The following is a 22,181-nucleotide window of genomic DNA, read 5'->3' as shown; positions in this document are numbered from 1 at the left end:
GCTGAGGCATAAATACGGTAAATTTTGCTTCTAGAAACACCCCAGTTCTTTTGTCTGCACTCTGCATGCTGTAAACTAGGGATAGGCACAAAAAAAAACAAATAAATAAATAAATAAAAGAACACAGCTGCTGCTGCTCCTGCTCTCTTTCTTGTGGTTTGCCCCCTCCTCTTTCCCAGGTGATTGGGTTTGGGTGCTGGGCGGGGCCAAATGGTATAGGAGCCCCAGGCACGGCATCAGAGAGCTCCTTCTGCCCGGGCTGCTCTTTGGGGTCAGTGCTTTGTTGATGCTTCTGTTAGCTACATGCAGGGTTCTTTTGGTGGGTCAGGGTCTGGTACGATCTTTTAGAGGAAACCGATCTAGTAGTATGTGCATTTATTGCTTGAAGCTCTTTGGAGGTGATTAATTGTTATAGCACATTTATGGATAGGATGTCAATGTTATTTTGTGCGTTTGCTTTGTTGTTCTAGGTCCCTCGTGATTTTTGCAGGGTTACAGGGCAGATGCCACCAGATCTACCCCTTTTGTTGTTTTTGTTTTGTTTGATTTTTTTTTCTTCTTGATTTTTCTTTTTCTTTTTTGGAAGGGGGTTTGGGATTTGAGCATCTCAATTTTGCGGGTTTGGGATTTGAGCGTCTTAATTTATTGGGTTAGGGGTTTTAGGCATAGGACTTCAGGGGTTTAGTGTGGTAAATAGTTTGGGTTAGGTCCGTAGGGGTTTCGAGGATGTTTAGGGATAGGGCTTGAGGCTTTTTTGTGTAAGGGCGGGAAGGGCTAGGGTTACAGTGAGTGCTGTTAAATGTAGTTCTCGAAAACTCGGCCTCTGATTGGCCGTGCTGGCTGTCCAGGGAATTCTGGTAGGTGTAGTTTTCCGGCACCAGGCTTCCGGTAGGCCGTGTTGACTGCCCGGAGCATGCCGGGAGATGTAGTTCTGGGACTCCGAACTTCCGGGAGGCCATGTTGGGTGCCCGGAGCATGCCGGGCAATGTAGTTCTGGGCCTCCGGACCTCCGGGAGGCCATGTTGAGCGCCCAGAGCATGCCTGGAAATGAAGTTCTCGGGAACCAGGGTTGGGCTTAGGGACTAGGGCTGGGGCTAGGGTTAGAGTTTAGGGTGAGGGTTGGGGTTAGGGTTAGGGCTAGTGAATGCTGGTTCTCTGTGTTTGCAGATGACGGTGAGCGTGTTTAAACTAATTCCAGTTGAAGAAGTTTCAGTTACTTGCTTGGTGCCGTTATCAGTTCAACATTAAAAGCTGCAGCAAAAGCAAAAGGGGATTTTTGCTTCTAGAAACACCACAGGTCTCTTGTCTGCTCTCTGAATGTTTTTGAGATAAAACAGATTTTAAAAAACAAAGGAAAGGAAAGGAAAGGAAAACAAAACAAAACACAGCTGCTCCTTTTGCTCTCTTCCTACTTTCATGTGCTTTGCCCCTCCCCTTTCCCAGGTGATTGGGTTTGGGTGCTGGGCGGGGCTAAATGCTATATGAGCCCCAGGCATGCCATCAGAGAGCTCCTTCTGCCTGGGCTGCTCTTTTGGGGACAGTGCTTTGTTTTTCCTTCTGTCCGTTGCAGGGTTGTTTAGGCAGGCTGGAGTCTATGGATTTCTGGATTTTAAGTGCTTGGAATTCACTTAGTAGAGGGATGTTTAGTAGGGGCTGCTGGCTCAGTTTGGGGCGCGGTTGTCACTGCAGTTATTTTCCTACAGCCAATAGAGTAAAATTCCAGTTTGCCTTTTAGAGGTGCTATAAGTGGGTAAAGAGAACAGATGGAAGCGTGTGCCACGTGGGGTAGGCAAGCGGCTGAGGTACAGGAGGGGATGAGAGCATGTGATTTTTTTTCTGGGGATGAAATGGACTCAATTTTGTTGGTGTATAATCTGTTCTGCTCCTAGATTTTTCTTTCAATGTGAAGAAAAGTTTGAGCTAATTCCAGGTAAGAAAGTTCCAGTTACTTGCTGGGTCGTATTGTCCTTTTAATATTCAAAGCTACAGCAAAAGCGTGGGGATTGTTGCTTCTAGAAACACCCCAGTTTTCTTGTCTGCACTCTGCATGCCGTTGAGCTAAAGCAGACTAAAAAATAAATAAATACAGGAAACACACACACAAAAACCAACAATAACAAAAACAACAACAACAAAAAAAACACACCATTGGGTGATGTGTTGTGAACGCAACGATCATTTAATCCCTTTGTTTTCCCAGGTGGTGTGGATGATACTGGTTGCACTGTTGGAGCTTGGATTTGGAGAGGAACAGGTGAGCATAGTTGTATGTTGCATCAGCAGTAGTCAGTGTTGTGGAGAAGGTGGGCATCATGACCGGCATGCTAGTGAATGCTGGTACTCTGTTTTTGCAGCTGATGATGAGCCTGGCAATTGACTAAGATGACGACCAGTGCCTGTGTATTTCTTGAGGCGGAGGGAATTTACCATGCAGCAACCTGAGAGCTAAGTTGGGGGGCACCTGGTATTTGCATATCTGGGGTGGCTAATGGGAGCTGGGAGCCAGAGCAGCGTGGAGCCAGCTGGCTGAAAATACTTGGTGCCGCTGCGAGGGTGGTTCAGGCTGGGTCACGTTCAGGCTGCTTGTGGCTGGGTCACCAGGCTAATAGAAGCAGCGGGATTATTTTGTAGCGTGAGTGCGTGCGCCAGGCAGGACAGTTTCCTTCTGTTCGTCTGTCCTGTAGTGTTGCTTCTGCAATGTCTGTTCTGTGCTTCTCGGGTCTTGATATCCTTCTAGCTTTTTACACTGGACAGACCAGACAGGCGACTTGGTAGCGGTGCTGAAGGGCCTCAGTGCTTGTTTTGTCATCGTGGCTCTGATCCGAGCACTTCTTGTCTTGCAGTCGCTGCTTGAAGTGCAGTTCTGTTTCAGGTCTCGTGCATCATATTCGGTTTGAGATCGCATCTGTTTCCATCCTCGCTCTTGTGGAAGTCATCTGGGCCGCATCAGGAGCTCTTGCTTGGGAATTGATTTCCTAAGCGTCGTCTTATGTGATTAAGGAGGTATTGGGGAGGCAAGGACAGTCCCCAGACAAGGACTGTATATCTCGAAACAAGACACCGGAACTCACGATAAGGAAGCGGCAGACGGACAGAGAAACAAATGTAAGGACTATAAATCTCAAAACTGGACGTTGGAATTCATTATAAAGACACAACAAAGGGAAGAATTAGCAACAGCCAGCTCTTGCGATTAAGAAACATGCCAACTCAGCGGATTCCTGACCAAAGGTGAAAAGTACAATGTGAGGAAGACTCGGGGTCTTCCTCCCAAAGACCCCTGCCCACGTCCCAAAGGCCCCTGCCCACAGTTCTTGGGAGGCTCTACTCAGGCGCAAGGTGCCAAAAGGCTAATTAGCATGAGAAGCGAGGGAAGGCGGGGGTAGGCAATGAATATGTATAGACGCCGGTAGAATATTGATAGATTGATTGTATAAATTCAAGACTGCTTTCTGCTTTGGGTATGCACGATAGGTGGAGAGATCCCCCCGTGCATCCAGCGCTGCAATAAAGAATATACCGCTTAAAGGAATTTCGGCTTCGATCTTTGAATCATATGGGTTTTTCAGTCCCCATCCTTCTGGTCTCTTGTCTTGAAGGAAGGCTTTTTAGGCCTCCATCACCCCAGTTCTGGCAGTGTCTTCCAGTCGCGTGTCGTGACATTTGAGTCTCTCCTTGGGTCTGGTGCAGAGCACCTGTTGTGACTTGCTGTTGCCATAGGGCTTCCCTCCGGGGGTCACTTTTTCTTGCGCCTTGTGTTGTGTGTTTTGTTTGTAGTGTTTGTGGCGTGGCTGTGTGTGTATGTGTTTGGTCTGGAGCTGTCCTGCCTGGCAGTTAGTGATGACAGCTAACGTGGCAGTGCATGGGTGTGCTAATACATTGTCCGGACTGTGTTGGCGAAGACATCTGGTCTGCCTCTGGGCACGTACTGAAGGGCAGCAGGCACAGTCATCTCTGTGGTGTTTGTCAGATGTGCGTGTGGGGGGGAAGAGTTGAGCTGCTTGTGAGCAGCTGCTCGCATAGTGCTTGAACGGTGTGCTTGAGGAGGAGGTCTGTGGAATCTTGAAAGCTTACAGATAAGGGGTTTTTGAAACTTTTATTTTTATTTCTCTCCTGTCCCCAGTAGAGCGTAAACCTTTGGAGGAACCTGTCACAGGAAAGAGCTCCTTCCGGAACTGTTCAGCGCTCCGTAGGCAGCTCGGTGACTGGCTTGGTCTACTTCTGAGGTGTGCTGAGGTATGGGGGCTGCTGTTTTGAAATGATAATATTGTAAGCGGGGTCCCTTTGTGTTGTTGAGGGATGGGTGCTAATGCTGGCAGCTGAATGATTATCTTGTGACCGTTTTCATTTGTTAAAGCTGAAACACAGTGTACAACGCGGGACTTGACCGGAGCTGCTTTTGGCAAGGTGAGCGATGAACAGATGTAGCAGGTACTTTAGGGGTGCAGTTGTCACTGCAGTTACTTAACTGCACAAAGTACAGTAAAAATCCTGTTGATATTTCAGGGGTGTTGTAGCTGGCCTAAGAGAGCAGATGGAAGCATCTGCCTCGAGGGCAGGTGAGGGAGCAGAGGTTAGGGAGCAGATGAGAGTAACTGTCCCAGCTGTGCTGTGGCTTTGGATGCTGCTTCAGCCTATGCTTTTCTTTTTGTTTCACAGGTGTGTCGCACAGGCTCAGAGGGGCCAAGCTGCACTCTGAAGAGCAGCACGGGAAGGGCGGGCTGTTTGTGAGCTGGATTGGAGCAGAACTGCCAAGTAGCACGAGGTGACTGCGAAGGGTCTTGCTTTGCAGGTGCCATGGCAGGCTCTCCACAGAAGCGGTTGAGGATTTGAGAGGAGGTTGCAGATCATCGAGGAGCGACACGTGCAGGGACGGCTTGAAAACGGTATGGCTGCTTTCTCTTCTGTTTATCAGGTGTCCCAGGCGACGTGGGCTGTGATGTTAGCCTTTAGGATCGGAACAAAGCAGGTGCTGATGGCGGTCTTCTTCGGTAGGCAAAGAGGTGCCCGAAGCCCCCTCCTGTGCAGCCTGAGCACGCCTCGCTGAGGATGAAGCTTGCTTTCCAGCAGTTCTGGAAACTGTGTTGAGGCTGAAATGCTGCGTCTGTGTTCGGGTTGGGGTTGCACCTTGGTGAGTGTAGGGATGGGTTTTAAGTGGGTGCAGCGGAGGGCCCGGCCCCAGTGTCCTGTAGTGTGTTTTGACCCATCAGCATAGCCTTTTGGTTCTCAGATAGCCTGCTGAAGGAAGTGATTTTTGCTGCGAGTGGAACGGAATTGATTTTGTTGGCGTATAATCTGTTCTGCTCCTAGATTTTTCTTTCTGCGTAAATAAAAGTTTGAGCTAATTCGAGCTGAAAAAGCTTCAGTTACTTGCTTGGTTGTGTTGTCCTTTCAATATTCAAAGCTGCAGCAAAAGCATGGGGATTGTTGCTTCTAGAAACACCCCAGTTCTCCTGTCTGCCCTCTGCATGCTGTTGAGCTAAGCCTTATAAATAAGTAAATAAACCACAGCTGCTGCTCCTCCTCTTTCTACTTTCATGTGCTTTGCCCCTCCCCTTTCCCAGGTGATTGGGTTTGGGTGCTGGGTGGGACCAAAAGGTATATGAGCCCCAAGTATGCCGTCAGAGAGCTCCTTCTGCCTGGGCTGCTCTTTGGGGGTAAGTGCTTTGTTTTTCCTTCAGTCAGTTGCCGGGTTCTCTAGGCAGGCTGGAGTCTATGGATTTCTGGAATTCTAAGGGCTTGGAATTCACTTCATAGAGGGATATGTAGCAGAGGTTGCTGGCTCACTTTTTTTTTGGGATGGTGGGATACGCTCCTGTGTTTGATCTGTATTTTAATCTCTAGATGAATCAACCCACTTGTGTAACTCTCCAGAGGACTAAAACCAGCTTGATGACATGCTACAAGAGGCTTGACCGTGTTGGTGCAGTATTACCAAGAGACTGAGCGGGGTCACCTTTTTCATCTGCAAAGGGTATGTCTGCCATTACCCCTGCCGGGGCTGCTATGCATTCATGGCCTTGTGGCATTTGTGGACTTCAGTTTGTTTGTTTGTTTGTTTGTTTGTTTTATTTGTCTGGCTCTGGTCTCTGTGTTTGAGTCCTCTGCATGTGCCGCACTGTTTGCGTATCCATTGTGGATGTGACCTTCTCTCTTTGTTTCTTGTAGCTCAGGGCGTAGGCACGGAAGCTTGAACGAAGCATGAGGGTGAGTGGACAGCAGTGGGGGCCCCGAGTTGCTCGGTGGACTGTGTGAGTCTGCTTCAGCTGTCGGGCCGGCTTTGCAAGTGCCTTGCGACAGCAGAGTACGTCTCCTGCCACGTTTCTGACACGTGCCAGACGTCAGCGGTTCCAGGGTTCCAGTTCCTGAAATGCTGGAGATGCTCGGAGCACGAGAGGAGCTGGGGCGGCTTCGGGGGGCTGGGGGAGAGGGGACAGGGGAGAGGGGGGCGGCTGCGGCGGCGGGGGGGGGCAGAGAGGGCAGCAGGAGGAGGTGCCGTTGCGTGCGCGTGGCCGACGCCCCTCTGGATTGGCTGGAGTGCTCCGTCCCGAGGCATGCTGGGAGCTGTAGTTCTGCGCTGCCGGGCGGCCACGTGGGCTCCGGGCTGCGCGGCCGGGCCGGGGCCGGGCCGGGGCCGGGCCGTGCGCGCCGGGAGGCGCAGGTTGCCGCTGGCGGCGAGCGCGGTTGCCGGCGGTGAGGCGAGCGAGAGCCTCCGGGGGTGCCTCCTCGGAGCGTCGGGCCGGGAGGGGCGGGGGGTGTTGAGGCCGGGCGCGGGTCCTCGCTGCGCTTGATCGTTGGGCTGCGCCGCGCCGCGCCTCGGAGGCTTTCCTCTCCCTGCGTCCTGACAGCCGGCTCTCTCCTTGTGCTGCGGTTCACCGGGGCAGAAGCAGCTCCCCGCCGCTAGGACCCCTGCGGGGTTTGTTGCCGAGCGAAGGTGGCGCACCGGGTAAAGCGAGGAAAGCCGCAGCTGGCGTGCTGCGGTCGCAGGGTTCTCAGGAGAGAGAGCAGCCCGTCCGTCCCGACTGCCCAGGTAAGTCGCAGCGACCTCGGGGTGGAATCAAGGCGTGCTCGTAAGCTTCCTGCAGCCCCGGCTCAAAGGCTTCATTGAATTTGCGGAAGCGCGAGCTGCTCGGCGCTGGGAAGCGCAAAGGGAAGGAAGGCACGTAGTGCCTGCCGAGTCGTAGTAGCCTCTTAGACCTAGAATGAACTGGCCTGTCAGGCTCTGTCTGTTGCTCAGTCTTTGGTACGAGAGGCTAAACTTTGTCCCGCCTCAGCTTTCGGAGTTGTCCTAGGAATAGACCGGTGCTTGCGGGGCTTTCCAGGACGCTGGTTGCGGTCAGTGAGGACAGACGTGAGAGGCAATTTCTGTCTGTCTGTCTGTCTGTCTCTTGGTTATGTCCCAAGAGTTTTGCTTGAACTGTGTGCAATAAAGGAGGCCTTGGGCCTGTACTGAGCAGCGAGAGAGAGCAAAACTCTGCGTAAGCACTGGCCGTGGCAACGTTGCTTGGGAGTTGAGCGGCTGGGGGTCTTTCCAGAGGTGGGGGGTCTTCCCAGCGGAACTCGGTACGCAGGCAGAAACGTGACCTTCGAGGTCTTTGTTTGTCTTGCGCTGCAGCTGTGGTATTTGCCCCATAACTGTATGGAGTTGCTGAATTCTAGAGGGGATGATGATAGAGACGTCCCTGGTTCAGCCTTTTTTTGCCGCAGTCCTTGCAGAAGTTGTGGAAAAATGAGTAGTATCCTTCTCTTTAAGTTCACCTTTTAAAGAGTTCTTCCTGCAGACTCCTGTCTCCGTGGTTTAGGTACGTGATTTGTGTGAAACAGAGCCAGGCTTTCCTGTTAACGAGTGCCCTGATTGAAATTCCCTGTTGTTGGAGAACAAGAACCATCAGTGGTGCTTGGCAGTTTAAAACCTCTTGGCTTACGCAAAGGCTAACTTGCCAAAGCGAATGGGAAGTAGCCTAAAGTTCAGTAAATGCGCTGAATAGAAAAGGCCGTCTTCTTGACGGGAAAAGAGCTTTGCAGAACGTGAGCTTTGTTTCCCGTAGGGCTCCCTGCTTGCCCACCTGTTCAGCGATTACTGCAGGCTTTGACTGGTCCCCTCAGGCCCAATATCGCACACGTGCTGTGCTGCAGACGGTGCCTTAGCTTCCTTGCCGTCTCGTGCTGCGTTACTTGTACCTGCGGAAAACTTACTTCAGTGTCACAGAAACCCCGTGGGAAGCGTTCCCGACTCACGCCGGTAGGACCATCCCGTCGCGGCTGGTAAAATCCAGGAGCAGGACGATGCTTGGAAGAACGTCACCTATGGAGGAGAAGACAACAGTCTCCTTCCTGTTAGGCAACAGGTTTCCAAGACTGGTTTCCCCACCCCCCTGTGCGTTTTGAAGGAGGCAGTCCCTAAGCTGATGCAATCCAACTATCCAACTGCATCTAAGATGCTGGTTGTTACTTCCATAAGCTATAAAGGAACTTAATGTGTTCTGTGTTTTTAGGTCGAGGCTCGTGTGCGTGAGTTTGGCTTGTCGCGATGGCCGGTGTAGATGATCGCTCACGTGCCCCAAAGCTCCTTGTGCTGATGCTGGATCTGCCCCACGGTAAAGGACCGCATGCTGTGTGTTCAGCTTTTCTTCCTTACCGTGTCGTCCGTATGTATGTATGTATTTACTTCTCTGAAGGAAAGGGTGGATTTTTCGTGGGTCCCTCTGTGCGCGTCTCGAACCAGGCTGCAGTAAATACGCGTAAGCGAGTAGGCTGCTGCAGCGCGTCCTGGACAGTATCAGGGTGCTACTCTGCTAGCAGTGGAGAGCTGGGTGAAGGTGCCCAGGGTAAGGGCTTGTTCTGCCTCAAGTTGAACAGAAAGTTTCAGGAGTTGAGCATCCCAGGGGATGTTTGTAGGACTGCTGTTAGACGATAAAGGTTCGGATGGCTGTCGACGAAGGGGATTTTGTTGGTTCTTTTTCGATAGCTGTTCCTGCCAAAGATCGCGTCGGTCACAAAAGGTAGTAGTAACCTTGCGGTTTCTATGTTCTGTAGCGTTTGTACTAAAATACACTGGCAGATGAATAAATGAGCAGGTACAAATACACGTGACTCTGTAGCTGAGACTAAATAACGTGCAGTTTCTTCTGTGTTTTATCTTTCAAAGCACATTGTTGCTGAGCGCCTGAGCTTTTTGCTCGCATTACCGAGGAAAGGAATGGCAGTGCTTCTTCCCCCCTCATCTCTCTTTTTTTTTTTTTTTTTTTTTTTTCCCCCCCCTCTCTTCTTCCTCGATGACAGGGTACTCAATGTTTTCCTCGGATGTCCACGTGAAAAACGAAATAAATAAATAAATGCTGATGGTGAAGACACTGACAGAATTGGGTGACATTTTCAAGGTAGAGGAGGGGCGAAGAATGTGGAAATTCCTGGTACATTAGTGGTGCTCTGTTAACAAAACTGACGTATACGCCACTTGCTGTTCCTAGTTTTTTGGTTTGGTTTTCCTTTCAGTAGTCTCCCCGAAGGCTTTTGCGGACACACGGTGTATCTTTTCTGTTCTTCCAGTATTCGTTTGTCAGGAAAGACGACCATGCAATCCGAGGGCTGTGGACAACCATCTACCAGGTGGTTGTTGCAGCCTCCATCGGTCATGTTATTTGTGCTTTTAGCTCGCCCTCTCCTATATCTTGAGTTGAATTTCTTTTTTTTTTTTTTTTTTTTGGCAACGCTATGTTTGCAGTGATAGCATTGCTGCCGAGGTATTTTTGACTAAAAATGATCTTAACTGTAGTAGTGAATTCACAGAGTGTGGCTTTGTGTAACGACTCCCGCGATCACAACTTTTTTTTTTTTTTTTTTTTCCTTTGTCACAGATAGGAGGAAAGCTCTTTCCGGAGAGATGGAAAGAAAGTTGTTTCAGAATACGTTCAGAATGTCTGAAGTTGTTTTGGAATTTTTTTTTGTTTTGTTTTTTTTTTTTAGTAGTTAACGGTAGTACAGCCCACAGAGCAATTTCTTTGTGCGTGAGAACTCGCGGGTTAACTGAAAGTTACTTGTTTTATTATAAAACTAGGATTTGAAGCCACGGGCATTCAGAAATGCATATGATATGTCTTGTCACAATCTTCTAGATCAGCTAACCGGAATGAGAAGCAATCTTCTGAAAACACACAGGGATATCGTGGGGCAGGATGAAGGTAAATGGACACAATTATTTATTAATATTCTGGTACAGCTATTTAATTCACCTAAGTAGTGTTTCTGTCCTCGGTGTGGGAGAGGAAGTAGACTTTGCATCGTTTCTTGGGTCAGTCGTCCTTCCCTAGATTCCGAAGGAAAAGAATGAAATTTCTGCCTTCTGTCACAAAACATGTTGTGCGTGCTTGGAATTTGAAAATTCAGTTTCATGGGTGAGCTTTCCTGTGCAACAGGATGCAGTAGATGTTCTTATAGTGATGGTGAAAGGAAAGAGGGGCTTTATTTGCCTTTTGCTTTTCCTTTGTTTTGTAGAGGGAGGAAATAGTGATTTCTAGATCTTAAATGCTAACACTGGAAATGGAAGCATGCGAGGCTTGTATTTCCTTAGTCTTAAGGTAGACTAAATTTAGATACCTTGTTCTGCTGCAGACTGCCTTCACGGCGTTCCTGTTGCTCAAAGGGGAAATCATCAGGAGTAGTTGAAAATGATGCCTTCACCCCTTCGGGAGATTGATCCAGATCAACCAAAAAGGCTTCTTCATACACTTGGCAGTCTGTTCAAACAGGATGAGAAGGTAGGAGAAGTCTTGCTATCTGCTGTATCATTATTTGAAAAGTAACTGAATTGTAACACGGAGGCAAATACTCTGGTAGTGAATTGACGAAGCAATTGTTTTTTACTTATATTAAAAAAAAAAAAAAAAGTCTTTTCAGGGTACGATGATAGATGAAGCAGATAAATTTGTTGCTGGGCCTCAGAATAAGATCAAGCGTCCTGGAGAGCCCAATACTCCAGCATCACTAAAGAGAGAAGGCGTAGCACGTCGCCGCTATTGCGACGGCCACAGTCACTGTTGTGACAAACCATGTTGGTGGGAAAGGGCCACCCTGTGCTGCTGGATCTCCGTCACCATATCTGAACCTCAAAGGCATGCCAACAAATAAAGGTGTGTTGGAGTTGTTGTAGTACAGGAACTTGTGTGGTCATAAATGGACATAGTGTGCAGGAAAAAAAAAAAAAAGGTCTCCGTGCTTTCCGTGTTAATTCAAAAGGACACGTAAGTTTTAGAGTTAATTGGGACTGAATTTCTTTGGTCGGCTTAGACAAACAGGCTGTTGCTATAGGTAACGAAGTCCTGAATGAGCAATAATTTGGAACTGTTTCTAAAAAGTGCTGAAACCTTTCACCACGATGGTTTGGCGGTAGCAAGGATTTCATTTCAGCTTTTAATTCTCATTTGTGTATTCTATAGTGGGGAAGGGAGAAGTGGGGAAGGAAAGTGTGTAAAAAAAAAAAAAAAAAAAAAATTTAAATTTCTCACAAATAGTAATTTACCCACCTGTTGCAGCAGAGTCGAAAGAAAAATTTGCTGGAACTGGGGGAAGGAGGGGAAACTTTAGTTTGCTTTAGTCACTGAAATGGGAATACAGCAAATAACTTCACGACAGTCATATGAGACGGTAGCAGCCCAAAAGGAGGTATTCCTGTGGTTGCGTCAAAGGGTGAATAAAACTACTGAAGTGATCTGACAGTGCTGAGTAACTCTCTCCACAGTACTTTCAACAAGAAGGGATGCAGAATAATGTCCTTCTGTGTTTTTTGATCCTGCAGTTATATGCACTACTAAGCTCCTTCTTAATTTTCAGACACTGGTATCAGTACTGTCCAAGATGGTAATGGAGAGAAGAAAGCAGAAAACTGTCAGTTGCTGGAAGAGCAAATTGATGGCTTGTCTGTGCAAATGGCTTCTTCGGTTCCAGCTGTTAAGGGAGAGGATGAAATGTCACCTGGTGACTTAGACTCTCTACATGATGAGTTCAATTGCTTAAATGATGCAAAGATGGCTTGGATCGTAAACCTGGTACCAATGCACTTGTTCGAGGGCCTCTAAATTACAGCGTGGCTGGAGATGACCAAAAACGAGTGATGGAGTCTACTTCTGAATCTGTGCCAAATTGATTTAAAATAACACCTACAATGTTGGAGGGAAGCGATGCTGGTATTAAAATCAGAGTGGTGAAAGAGGTTTGCAAACGTGGAAGAAGTAAGTTCTTTATTAGTGTATTAAAAATAGGCTAGGGGTACAGAAGACTTTTTCTTGAAATGAGGATCTATTTTGAAAATAAAACCTCAGATTTGGAATGATTTTTGATTACTCGTGTACAAGTAGTGGAAGAACAAGAAAGTAAGTACATGTATTCAGAGTCCAACTTTATATCCTCACCGTCCTTACTGCAGCACTCTTAAGCAGGCTTAGTCACAGCACCATTCGTGTTTTCATAGTTGGTTCAGAGAAGAAAACACAGAAACCAATGAAAAAATACTGTTGTTTCACATCTAAGGTGTCCGGTTCATTCTTTTGCGCTACTTTTTTTTTTTTGTTGTTAAACTTTATACGAGACAATCGTGCTCATGCTCCACATAGATCGGTCCTCTTGTAAAGAGTAGTTACCTTAAACCTCTGCTTTCAAAAATGACAGCTCTAGGTTGAAACATGGCTCGGTATGCCTTTGTTTCTATTAACTGCTGATCATGGCAGCGTGTTCGTGGAGATACAAGGCTTCTCTGCTGATTAAACCTAGTCTGCATTTTCCAAGGGCAGGTGTTTCTAGATACTGCTCTTTTAAGAGAAGAAAATTCAGCGTTACATTTGAATATCAGCTAATCGATATCACTTCAAATTATTGGTATGCTGGCTTTTTTTTCTTACGTGCATTACTGTATGCAGAAATGGGAAACTCTAGGCTTTGTTGTTTTTCCTTTGGCTGTTGAGATTTACTGAAAATGCATTTACAAGATCTGTTTCTAATATCTGTTTGGATCTCTTGTTTAAGATCGTGAAAAAAATCTTCTCTCTTCTTGAGGAGGTACGTACAAGGACGGATGGAAACTCAGAAGTATTTCATTGAATTTGCTATAAGGGAAGGAGCAAGGTTTGTATAGATACGAATGATTCGGAGTTAAACGCTAACGTTGTTCATGATAGCAAATCTCAGTCTTTTCCAAAACAAGTGTTTTGTTTTGACATACTTAAATTATTACAGTTTCAGCGGTCAAACTGCCGTTGTATTTTCTGAAGTAAATGGTCGTTACCTAGAGCTGAAGTGTGAAATAGAAAGATACGGGTGGTTATGGAAGAAAGACCCAGAATTTGCGTGGGTTGGGGAAAGATGGCTGTATCAAATTAAATTTGCCATTCTGATGTCAGAAATGAGGGAAGCTCTTCCATGCTGGAAACAGAGAGCCTCCGCTAATACTGTTTGTCGTGGCCAAATAATACTGAGTTATTTAACTGCTGTTTTTGGAAGAAGAAATGAAATTACTTCCCTAGGTTTAAAAATCGTGTCTTAATACAGCACTTAGAGAGAACGCTAGAGGAGCTAGAGTTCAACAGCCTACCCAACAGAGTTAATCAGGTGAACGGTAGATAATAGTGTACCAGCCAGAGGAATACGGACCGGGAATGAGTTTGCTGTGCCGCAGAAGAGTGGAAGAGGACGTAGCTGTTGCCCTCGCCATCCTGGCGGTCAAGTGATCTTACTGTCAGAGTCCGAGAAGAAGCAGCAGAGCTTTAACTTTACGAACCTCTATCGGCAGAAGCTGGGCTGTAACCTTAAGGACGTGCTACGAAAGGTGTGGCTTTTTTCCTGTGGAGGGTGCTCTTTGCTCAACAGGCTGAAAAAAATAACCATTGCTGCCCCTCCTGCAGGTGGTGAGAATTTACTCACTTGAATACTGTCATTAGCCGTTTTACGTGCAATAGGCAGTGGATCGCACTAAAATGGGGCACTGTCAAATGCACACAGTGTCTGCATTGTGGAGAGATCCCATCTGTTGTGTCGTCCCCGTCCCCCCCCCCCCCCCCCCCCAATAAAAAACCAACCAACCAACCAAAACTCCCAGAAACACCTGCACTGGTAATACTGCATGTTGCCAGCACAGAGACGAGGGCCTTGTTCCCGAGAACTGCTAGCCATGCCTTTAAACTTGAGATTCAGCATAGATCGAGAGTAAAGAAACTGCTGTTGTGTTAATGAAAGCTAAAGACAGCCCTGTGACTGTTACCACTTGGTGGTTACTAAACAATCTACCTCAGACTCTCTTCTGTTTTTATCTGCAGACATTATGAAAGCGCACCTGAGGCTTCCCAGGTCCCTGACTTCAGTTCTCTTTCATCCCGTGAGGAGGACGGAGATTCTTCAGGTGGCCTTGCCTTGGCACACGCTGTGCTTTGGAAGCACTAAAAAGAAATGCTTTTAAAAGTGTGCATTTATTTTAATGTTCATACAAAAGAGATTGGTTTTGAACAGTGTTGTTACCGGATCACTAATTTGATATTTTAACTGTATGCATTTTTTTGAACATAGGTGTGTGTGTGTGTGTGTGTGTGTATATATATATATATATAAAAAAAAAAAAACGTTTTATTAATTCTCGTTAAGTGCTGATCTGAGGAGTCTGTAATGGGCAGCGCTGAATTCCTCAAATTGTCTGTCACCAACAGACCGCTAATATTTTTTGTGAAACCAGTCTGCATATCCTGAAACCCCACTTCTGGTAATAGCTGCGGAATGTGTTTGTTACTTACCTCCCGGTAGCACGTACCCTGGAGCACCTGCCTCATCAGTCAGCTCAGCCTGTACAGGGTGTACATTTTTGCTCCAAGGCTAAAGTGTTAAAGACACCAAGTTCCAGCTTACCAAATCCTTGGTTACCCGAGTTAATATCCTCCCTTCCGTTCCTCTTACTCTTTTGTTCAAAGGTAATGTTGTGAATCACAGAAAATGCAACGAAGACTGGAGCACCTGCACGTAATTAATATTTTCCTTTTAAACGGTAATATGCCAGTAGTAAGTGGCTCTTCAGATAATTTTATTTTCGGTTGTTCTCATTTAAAAACAGTCTCCTGCTCCTTTAACAGCTTTCTTTTAAAAGACAGGTTGAAGTTGTGCTGGCGTTAAGAAGCTCTTCACAAGGTACTGGGGCTGTCCTGAGGATTCCACTTGACCAGCCAGCAGAAGAGGCAGGGAAACATACTTACATTGATGGCCTGAACTTCTCTTCCTATTACTCTTTTTAGTACTAGCCAGCGTGTGTGAGACATCTTTTCCTTCTCCTGTGAAGCAGTGGGCTGGTCTTTCTGGAAGAGGTTGTTTGACCATTGGAATTACACCAGTGAGATTCAAGAAGGAAATAAAATCCAAAAGCAGCAGCGTATCTTTATTACTACGTTAAGTGAGAAAGTGACACTTGGAACGAACTCGTTATAAACAATTCTGAACTCTTTTCTTAGCGGGAACGTACTTGAAAAAAAAAACAAACGAACCACAGGAGTACCTTGGAATACATAGGGCGATTCATCCCTTCAGGATCATTACACGGCAGCTGTATGTCACCACAATACACCTCTTTTGCTTAATGGTGGACTTCTCAGAGGGAATTTACTTGGGTCAGGTATACTGTGTGTATGTGGTTTTATGCACGTAGAACTGCCTGTACTACACTATCTTTTAAATAGGTGGTGGTAAGAGGAGACAGCTTTCTTCTAGTAGATTCTTCCTTAAGTTTCTTTAGTGATTCCGGGGGCGCTCACTTGACCGTGATGTGCCTGACCTGGTTAGCATCTAAACCTCCTCCTCTGATGTGGTACAGCTGTCTGCTAAATTAGTTACAGAAAGATGGTGACTTTAACTCAGACAGTTCTCTCTTACCTCTCTATTGTTTTATCTGGATAATTTGAATTTGGATTAGATGCCTTACACTGAAACGGACGCGAGTCTGTGAGAAGAAAGCCAGGCGTCCTTGGAGACTGTGCCAATGAAAAGGGGAAGAAAAATGAGTGGAATAAATCTGAGTGCACATAGTCCTGCATCCCGAAGGGAGCACAGAAGGAAGGTTGCTTGCTTAGAAGAGCAGTGGATGCTTCGTGCCCGCCTTAAAGAGAATATTAACAGAGAGAATTCTTTGTAAGACAAGCTGCCCCGCGGGGTGTGGGTAGCAAATACGTTGGAAAAAATACAGCCACAAGCTCCGAATGGCACAGTAGGCGAGCTGTGATCCGCCCGACAAGGCCTCCCGCGGGCGCCCTCTGCCGCCACCTGCTGGTGGAAAACGAGTACTGCAGGCGGCCGAGGGGCGCGCATGCGCGGTGGCACCGGCGGGCGCCCTCTGCCGCCACCTGCTGGTTTTAATCGGGTACTGCAGGCGGCCGAGGGGCGCGCATGCGCGGTGACGCCCGCGGGCGCCCTCTGCCGCCACCTGCTGGTTTTAATCGGGTACTGCAGGCGGCCGGGGGGCGCGCATGCGCGGTGGGGCCCCGGGGGCGCCCTCTGCCGCCACCTGCTGGTTTTAATCGGGTATTGCAGGCGTCCGGGGGGCGCGCATGCGCGGTGACGCCCGCGGGCGCCCTCTGCCGCCACCTGCTGGTGGAGAACTAGTACTGCAGGCGGCCGAGGGGGGCGCATGCGCGGTGAGGCCCGGGGGCGCCCTCTGCCGCCTCCTGCTGGTGGAAAACGAGTACTGCAGGCGGCCGAGGGGGGCGCATGCGCGGTGGGGCCCGGGGGCGCCCTCTGCCGCCTCCTGCTGGTGGAAAACGAGTACTGCAGGCGGCCGTGGGGCCGTGCATGCGCGTTGCTTATTACGTCGTTGTTTTTTTTGCTGTGTAATTTCCTACGCTCCTAGATTTTTCTTCATATGTAAATCACACAGAATCACAGATCTTCTAGGTTGGAAGAGACCTCAAGATCATTGAGTCCAACCTCTGACCTAACACTAACGTTTGAGCTAATTCCCGTGGAAAATATTTCATTTACTTTCTTGGTTGTATTGTCCTTTCTATGTTCAAAGCTGAGGCATAAATACGGTAAATTTTGCTTCTAGAAACACCCCAGTTCTTTTGTCTGCACTCTGCATGCTGTAAACTAGGGATAGGCACAAAAAAAAACAAATAAATAAATAAATAAAAGAACACAGCTGCTGCTGCTCCTGCTCTCTTTCTTGTGGTTTGCCCCCTCCTCTTTCCCAGGTGATTGGGTTTGGGTGCTGGGCGGGGCCAAATGGTATAGGAGCCCCAGGCACGGCATCAGAGAGCTCCTTCTGCCCGGGCTGCTCTTTGGGGTCAGTGCTTTGTTGATGCTTCTGTTAGCTACATGCAGGGTTCTTTTGGTGGGTCAGGGTCTGGTACGATCTTTTAGAGGAAACCGATCTAGTAGTATGTGCATTTATTGCTTGAAGCTCTTTGGAGGTGATTAATTGTTATAGCACATTTATGGATAGGATGTCAATGTTATTTTGTGCGTTTGCTTTGTTGTTCTAGGTCCCTCGTGATTTTTGCAGGGTTACAGGGCAGATGCCACCAGATCTACCCCTTTTGTTGTTTTTGTTTTGTTTGATTTTTTTTTTTCTTGATTTTTCTTTTTCTTTTTTGGAAGGGGGTTTGGGATTTGAGCATCTCAATTTTGCGGGTTTGGGATTTGAGCGTCTTAATTTATTGGGTTAGGGGTTTTAGGCATAGGACTTCAGGGGTTTAGTGTGGTAAATAGTTTGGGTTAGGTCCGTAGGGGTTTCGAGGATGTTTAGGGATAGGGCTTGAGGCTTTTTTGTGTAAGGGCGGGAAGGGCTAGGGTTACAGTGAGTGCTGTTAAATGTAGTTCTCGAAAACTCGGCCTCTGATTGGCCGTGCTGGCTGTCCAGGGAATTCTGGTAGGTGTAGTTTTCCGGCACCAGGCTTCCGGTAGGCCGTGTTGACTGCCCGGAGCATGCCGGGAGATGTAGTTCTGGGACTCCGAACTTCCGGGAGGCCATGTTGGGTGCCCGGAGCATGCCGGGCAATGTAGTTCTGGGCCTCCGGACCTCCGGGAGGCCATGTTGAGCGCCCAGAGCATGCCTGGAAATGAAGTTCTCGGGAACCAGGGTTGGGCTTAGGGACTAGGGCTGGGGCTAGGGTTAGAGTTTAGGGTGAGGGTTGGGGTTAGGGTTAGGGCTAGTGAATGCTGGTTCTCTGTGTTTGCAGATGACGGTGAGCGTGTTTAAACTAATTCCAGTTGAAGAAGTTTCAGTTACTTGCTTGGTGCCGTTATCAGTTCAACATTAAAAGCTGCAGCAAAAGCAAAAGGGGATTTTTGCTTCTAGAAACACCACAGGTCTCTTGTCTGCTCTCTGAATGTTTTTGAGATAAAACAGATTTTAAAAAACAAAGGAAAGGAAAGGAAAGGAAAACAAAACAAAACACAGCTGCTCCTTTTGCTCTCTTCCTACTTTCATGTGCTTTGCCCCTCCCCTTTCCCAGGTGATTGGGTTTGGGTGCTGGGCGGGGCTAAATGCTATATGAGCCCCAGGCATGCCATCAGAGAGCTCCTTCTGCCTGGGCTGCTCTTTTGGGGACAGTGCTTTGTTCTTCCTTCTGTCCGTTGCAGGGTTGTTTAGGCAGGCTGGAGTCTATGGATTTCTGGATTTTAAGTGCTTGGAATTCACTTAGGAGAGGGATGTTTAGTAGGGGCTGCTGGCTCAGTTTGGGGCGCGGTTGTCACTGCAGTTATTTTCCTACAGCCAATAGAGTAAAATTCCAGTTTGCCTTTTAGAGGTGCTATAAGTGGGTAAAGAGAACAGATGGAAGCGTGTGCCACGTGGGGTAGGCAAGCGGCTGAGGTACAGGAGGGGATGAGAGCATGTGATTTTTTTTCTGGGGATGAAATGGACTCAATTTTGTTGGTGTATAATCTGTTCTGCTCCTAGATTTTTCTTTCAATGTGAAGAAAAGTTTGAGCTAATTCCAGGTAAGAAAGTTCCAGTTACTTGCTGGGTCGTATTGTCCTTTTAATATTCAAAGCTACAGCAAAAGCGTGGGGATTGTTGCTTCTAGAAACACCCCAGTTTTCTTGTCTGCACTCTGCATGCCGTTGAGCTAAAGCAGACTAAAAAATAAATAAATACAGGAAACACACACACAAAAACCAACAATAACAAAAACAACAACAACAAAAAAAACACACCATTGGGTGATGTGTTGTGAACGCAACGATCATTTAATCCCTTTGTTTTCCCAGGTGGTGTGGATGATACTGGTTGCACTGTTGGAGCTTGGATTTGGAGAGGAACAGGTGAGCATAGTTGTATGTTGCATCAGCAGTAGTCAGTGTTGTGGAGAAGGTGGGCATCATGACCGGCATGCTAGTGAATGCTGGTACTCTGTTTTTGCAGCTGATGATGAGCCTGGCAATTGACTAAGATGACGACCAGTGCCTGTGTATTTCTTGAGGCGGAGGGAATTTACCATGCAGCAACCTGAGAGCTAAGTTGGGGGGCACCTGGTATTTGCATATCTGGGGTGGCTAATGGGAGCTGGGAGCCAGAGCAGCGTGGAGCCAGCTGGCTGAAAATACTTGGTGCCGCTGCGAGGGTGGTTCAGGCTGGGTCACGTTCAGGCTGCTTGTGGTTGGGTCACCAGGCTAATAGAAGCAGCGGGATTATTTTGTAGCGTGAGTGCGTGCGCCAGGCAGGACAGTTTCCTTCTGTTCGTCTGTCCTGTAGTGTTGCTTCTGCAATGTCTGTTCTGTGCTTCTCGGGTCTTGATATCCTTCTAGCTTTTTACACTGGACAGACCAGACAGGCGACTTGGTAGCGGTGCTGAAGGGCCTCAGTGCTTGTTTTGTCATCGTGGCTCTGATCCGAGCACTTCTTGTCTTGCAGTCGCTGCTTGAAGTGCAGTTCTGTTTCAGGTCTCGTGCATCATATTCGGTTTGAGATCGCATCTGTTTCCATCCTCGCTCTTGTGGAAGTCATCTGGGCCGCATCAGGAGCTCTTGCTTGGGAATTGATTTCCTAAGCGTCGTCTTATGTGATTAAGGAGGTATTGGGGAGGCAAGGACAGTCCCCAGACAAGGACTGTATATCTCGAAACAAGACACCGGAACTCACGATAAGGAAGCGGCAGACGGACAGAGAAACAAATGTAAGGACTATAAATCTCAAAACTGGACGTTGGAATTCATTATAAAGACACAACAAAGGGAAGAATTAGCAACAGCCAGCTCTTGCGATTAAGAAACATGCCAACTCAGCGGATTCCTGACCAAAGGTGAAAAGTACAATGTGAGGAAGACTCGGGGTCTTCCTCCCAAAGACCCCTGCCCACGTCCCAAAGGCCCCTGCCCACAGTTCTTGGGAGGCTCTACTCAGGCGCAAGGTGCCAAAAGGCTAATTAGCATGAGAAGCGAGGGAAGGCGGGGGTAGGCAATGAATATGTATAGACGCCGGTAGAATATTGATAGATTGATTGTATAAATTCAAGACTGCTTTCTGCTTTGGGTATGCACGATAGGTGGAGAGATCCCCCCGTGCATCCAGCGCTGCAATAAAGAATATACCGCTTAAAGGAATTTCGGCTTCGATCTTTGAATCATATGGGTTTTTCAGTCCCCATCCTTCTGGTCTCTTGTCTTGAAGGAAGGCTTTTTAGGCCTCCATCACCCCAGTTCTGGCAGTGTCTTCCAGTCGCGTGTCGTGACATTTGAGTCTCTCCTTGGGTCTGGTGCAGAGCACCTGTTGTGACTTGCTGTTGCCATAGGGCTTCCCTCCGGGGGTCACTTTTTCTTGCGCCTTGTGTTGTGTGTTTTGTTTGTAGTGTTTGTGGCGTGGCTGTGTGTGTATGTGTTTGGTCTGGAGCTGTCCTGCCTGGCAGTTAGTGATGACAGCTAACGTGGCAGTGCATGGGTGTGCTAATACATTGTCCGGACTGTGTTGGCGAAGACATCTGGTCTGCCTCTGGGCACGTACTGAAGGGCAGCAGGCACAGTCATCTCTGTGGTGTTTGTCAGATGTGCGTGTGGGGGGGAAGAGTTGAGCTGCTTGTGAGCAGCTGCTCGCATAGTGCTTGAACGGTGTGCTTGAGGAGGAGGTCTGTGGAATCTTGAAAGCTTACAGATAAGGGGTTTTTGAAACTTTTATTTTTATTTCTCTCCTGTCCCCAGTAGAGCGTAAACCTTTGGAGGAACCTGTCACAGGAAAGAGCTCCTTCCGGAACTGTTCAGCGCTCCGTAGGCAGCTCGGTGACTGGCTTGGTCTACTTCTGAGGTGTGCTGAGGTATGGGGGCTGCTGTTTTGAAATGATAATATTGTAAGCGGGGTCCCTTTGTGTTGTTGAGGGATGGGTGCTAATGCTGGCAGCTGAATGATTATCTTGTGACCGTTTTCATTTGTTAAAGCTGAAACACAGTGTACAACGCGGGACTTGACCGGAGCTGCTTTTGGCAAGGTGAGCGATGAACAGATGTAGCAGGTACTTTAGGGGTGCAGTTGTCACTGCAGTTACTTAACTGCACAAAGTACAGTAAAAATCCTGTTGATATTTCAGGGGTGTTGTAGCTGGCCTAAGAGAGCAGATGGAAGCATCTGCCTCGAGGGCAGGTGAGGGAGCAGAGGTTAGGGAGCAGATGAGAGTAACTGTCCCAGCTGTGCTGTGGCTTTGGATGCTGCTTCAGCCTATGCTTTTCTTTTTGTTTCACAGGTGTGTCGCACAGGCTCAGAGGGGCCAAGCTGCACTCTGAAGAGCAGCACGGGAAGGGCGGGCTGTTTGTGAGCTGGATTGGAGCAGAACTGCCAAGTAGCACGAGGTGACTGCGAAGGGTCTTGCTTTGCAGGTGCCATGGCAGGCTCTCCACAGAAGCGGTTGAGGATTTGAGAGGAGGTTGCAGATCATCGAGGAGCGACACGTGCAGGGACGGCTTGAAAACGGTATGGCTGCTTTCTCTTCTGTTTATCAGGTGTCCCAGGCGACGTGGGCTGTGATGTTAGCCTTTAGGATCGGAACAAAGCAGGTGCTGATGGCGGTCTTCTTCGGTAGGCAAAGAGGTGCCCGAAGCCCCCTCCTGTGCAGCCTGAGCACGCCTCGCTGAGGATGAAGCTTGCTTTCCAGCAGTTCTGGAAACTGTGTTGAGGCTGAAATGCTGCGTCTGTGTTCGGGTTGGGGTTGCACCTTGGTGAGTGTAGGGATGGGTTTTAA

The 22,181-nt window shown here is 48.0% G+C and overlaps 3 long non-coding RNA genes across 4 annotated transcripts in view; all 3 read left to right on the top strand.

The window, feature by feature from the left end:
- The first annotated feature begins 1,468 nt into the window (after positions 1-1,468).
- Positions 1,469-22,181, top strand: part of LOC311432622 — a 54,355-nt gene continuing 33,642 nt past the window's right edge. Inside the window, exons 1-2 of the long non-coding RNA XR_014690171.1 lie at positions 1,469-1,930; positions 2,201-2,254. This is a non-coding gene — a long non-coding RNA (uncharacterized lncRNA). The remainder of the gene's footprint in view (positions 1,931-2,200; positions 2,255-22,181) is intronic.
- Positions 10,616-14,004, top strand: LOC311432633. 2 transcript variants are annotated; one of them, XR_014690189.1, is made up of 3 exons: positions 10,616-10,757; positions 13,018-13,116; positions 13,540-14,004. It is a non-coding gene; the product is annotated as an uncharacterized lncRNA (long non-coding RNA). The 2 variants fall into 2 exon arrangements; XR_014690190.1 differs by lacking the exons at positions 13,018-13,116; positions 13,540-14,004 and adding an exon at positions 11,830-12,519.
- LOC311432566 lies at positions 18,504-20,559 on the top strand. Its single transcript, XR_014690136.1, has 3 exons — positions 18,504-18,957; positions 19,228-19,281; positions 19,382-20,559. It is a non-coding gene; the product is annotated as an uncharacterized lncRNA (long non-coding RNA).

The sequence above is a fragment of the Aythya ferina genome (assembly GCF_964211825.1).
Source record: "Aythya ferina genome assembly, chromosome: 2".
Classification (NCBI taxonomy): Eukaryota; Metazoa; Chordata; class Aves; order Anseriformes; family Anatidae; genus Aythya; species Aythya ferina.
The sequence above is the reverse complement of the archived record's forward strand: the minus strand, read 5'-3'. Positions and strand labels throughout refer to the sequence as shown.